This window comes from Salvia splendens, chromosome 1 (genome assembly GCF_004379255.2).
Source record: "Salvia splendens isolate huo1 chromosome 1, SspV2, whole genome shotgun sequence".
NCBI classification, from domain to species: Eukaryota; Viridiplantae; Streptophyta; class Magnoliopsida; order Lamiales; family Lamiaceae; genus Salvia; species Salvia splendens.
This window is the reverse complement of record NC_056032.1, coordinates 31970452-31973954: the sequence shown is the minus strand read 5'-3', so window position 1 is coordinate 31973954 and position 3503 is coordinate 31970452. Positions and strand designations below refer to the sequence as shown.

Here is a 3503-nt window from a genome sequence, read left to right as displayed (position 1 = left end):
TCCGCGAATAGGACTCCCGGTTCATTTTTACCATAAATGGTAATAGGGTCCCACCTTCAACCAATTCATTCCACTCACATTTCATTTAAAACTAATATATATATATATATATATATATAAGGGTATAGGGTCCCTTTAAATGCAAATGGCCACCTAAGTGTAGAACTAGAGAATAAAATATAGCCATTGGATCATATTTTTTATGGATGAGATTAGATATGGGACATCTAGCTTCCGTCATTCACCACAAAGGGAAATTACTTCAGCCAAGGGTTATTTAGTAATTCTATATTAGGTCAACATAGAGTTCCCTAAAATTCAGGAATTAATTATTGTGGTATCTATTCAGCTTTCTCTCAAACACACAATTCATCTCCGCCCAATTTTCTCTCCACGCCGCTGGGATTCTGTATTGAACTTTCACCACTTATAATTCACGCAAAAACCTATCTGAAGAAGGCGAAATTCACAATGGTCGAAACAAGACTTTCGAAATTGAAAGGTAGTTATCACGTTCTTAGATTTTGTCCTTTTTCGAATGCCCTAGATAATATTTTCTTATTTTGGATTGTTGAAATTTGGTTCATTTTAACTTAAATGATTATGAGAAGAAGTGACTTTCATACTTTAATTTCGAATTTTGATTCATTTTTTAGTGTATGTGGTGAATTCTTATTGTTTTTTTTTGGGTTTTTTTTAATTGTAAAGATAACATGCAGATGGAATTTGATATCTGGTGAAGTCTAGACAAGTTTTGAAATGAAATCGTTGAACACATGTAAAACAATTGATGTCCGTGTAAAGCTTGGGGTGGACATTCCAGTAGGACGGACCCGAGATTGTCGTTCGTGATTGAGGAAACGACTGGTAAGAGAAATCAATTGTAGTGTTTAGAATACAGTCTAGGATGATTCATTTTAACTGCATAAGGTGAATTGGTTATAACATAAGATGAAGTGATTTCCTAATACGATGAAGTTATTTTAACTAAAATGTTTCTACTTCTCGGGTGAAGTTATTACATTTAAAAGATGAATAAATTTGAATATAAGATGAAGTGATTTCATACTTAAATTTTGATTCAATTTTTAGTGTATTTGTGGTGAATTCTGATTGTTTCTTTTTTGTTTATTTCAATTGTTTGAACACATGTAAAACAACTGATGTATGTGTAAAGGTTGGGGGTGGGCAATCCTGTAGGCCGGACCCAAGATTGTTGCTCGTAATTGAGGAAACGACTGGTAAGATAAATCAATTGTTGTCTTTAGATTACAGTCTAGGATGATTCCATTGTTGTCTACATTTTTTTTACTATTTTGGTTCTGAATTTTTGGAGTTCATGCAAACTATTAAAGAGATGAGTGATTACAATATAAGATGAAGTACTTTTAAGTGTAAGATATAGTTTTTTACATTGTTATATGAAGTGATTTGATTCAAATTTGGTTCGCTTCAAATCTGAATTACTTTTATGAAAAAAATAAATTAGAATATGAAGTTATTAAATAATAAGATGAAATAATAAAAGTATAAGATGAAATTGTTGTTACGTTATAAAATTACCTTTTTGGAAGTTTTAAATTAGAATATGAAGTTATTACATTTTTTTGTAAGGTTTAAATTTTGAATATTTGATTAATATGTGTGTTATCAGAAGTGTGATGCCAAGAAGACTATTGCAAAGAGGAATGTCAAGGCCAGGCGCACAGTTGCATATGAAGGGAAAAAACTGATGCATTGTTGGCAAAAGTCAAAACAAGAAATTAATTCAAGCATACACTATCCATTTTCGTTGTATATTAACTCAATCGAATAAGATTTTAAATGTGTTTTTTGAAATTTTATTCAGTTCACACTTATTATCTATTTGGTTTTACTAAACTTCAATTGTTTCGATGGTAAACTTCAGCTCATTATGTAAATAGTTCATTCAGGATGGTATATAGTTCATTTAGAATGGAAAATAGTTCATTGTTTCGATCAAAGACAAAATAAATCAAGACACCATATACTAAAAGATTCATTCCAAACAAAAGTCCCATTGACATCACTAGATTAAACCAGAAGGAATAATAACCTTATTCACAAAACCAAATCATAGCAATAAAAGGACGATACTTATAACTTCTGTAAAAAACAAGAATAGAAACAGTTCAGTACTATATTAAAACTGTTCATCCTAAATGAAAATAAATTCATTACTAAAAACTAAACACGTAATAAAGTTCTTCGTCGGTGCAATGCCAGAAGATGAAGATAACGACTGCGGTGGCTTCTGATTCGTCCGCGAAATTCTAGGAATGTGCTTATGTACTTCTTCGCTAGTGAATCAAGCAACTCTCTATGATCTAACCACTCACATCCAACACTCTCATGGCAAAAATCAAGAATATTAAAAACGGCAAGCTCAAAATACCTAATTCATCCAAGCACGACTTGCCGCCGCATCTCTTCGTTAATCAAACACTTATATACAAGAATTAATATTAGAACATGGTGTTCATCGAGAATCTTCCTACATGGTTGTTTGTCTTGAATCTCCCTCCGTTAGTTTAGCAATGTAATATCATATTGAGACGCAAAATAATTCACGATGTAAATCAGGAGCAGAATAAAAAAACCATTGATTAGACAAGAAGATTCTGAAGATGTTTTCCATAATTATGTGGCTTGATTTAGGGGAACTAATAACCGCATGGATAGATGTCTTCCAATTACACCCTTCAACCAATTTTTAACATTAAAAAAAAATAGATTTGGTTGATTTATTATATCCACAAGATTAAATATCGGATGTTTAAGATTTGGTCTCTGGTTCGGTCTTTAAAATTAGTTCGACATTGAATACAATCCTAAGGGTATATATATATATAGAGTTGTGATCATATGATAACCCCTAAATCACGTAATAACCCTATAACCAAATCTAGACCACACGTTTTTAAAATCACGAGGTCTAGATTCAAACTTAGATTTACTTCATAAAAAAAAGGCGCGGGGGTAAATATGTCATTTCGCTCATTTAAATTTCTGAATTTCGCTCCATTCTTTCTCTCTTTCTCAGTTCGATTCTTTCCTATTCTCTGCGATTTGGCTCCAGATTTCCATAATCTCCAGATTTCCATAATCTCCAGATTCTCCGCGATTAGATTTTTGATGAATATTATCTGTCGATTGGTTTATGTTTCTGATGTACTGAAATTCTTATTTAATTAAATTATATTTTGCCGTTTTTGTGTTAAGATGATAGTTTTGGCTTATAAATTTTAGGTTTGCATCATAAAATGATAGTTTTGCCGGATACAATGATATTCTGAGTTGATAGTTTTTGGTGTATAAAATGATACTTTTAGCAGATAGAATGATACTTTCAGACTATAGAATGATAGTTTTGACAGTTAGAATGATACTTTCACCCAATAGAATGATAGGTATTTTTGGTGTATAAAATGACATTTTTGTTTAATAAAATGATACTTTTTCCTTAAAAAATGGCAATCTAA

The 3503-nt window shown here is 31.3% G+C and overlaps 1 long non-coding RNA gene across 1 annotated transcript; it reads left to right on the top strand.

Annotated features, from left to right (window-relative positions):
- Window positions 1–752: 752 nt before the first annotated feature.
- Window positions 753–1768, top strand: LOC121745295. Its single transcript, XR_006038799.1, has 3 exons — window positions 753–867; window positions 1178–1241; window positions 1655–1768. It is a non-coding gene; the product is annotated as an uncharacterized LOC121745295 (long non-coding RNA).
- Window positions 1769–3503: the final 1735 nt, after the last annotated feature.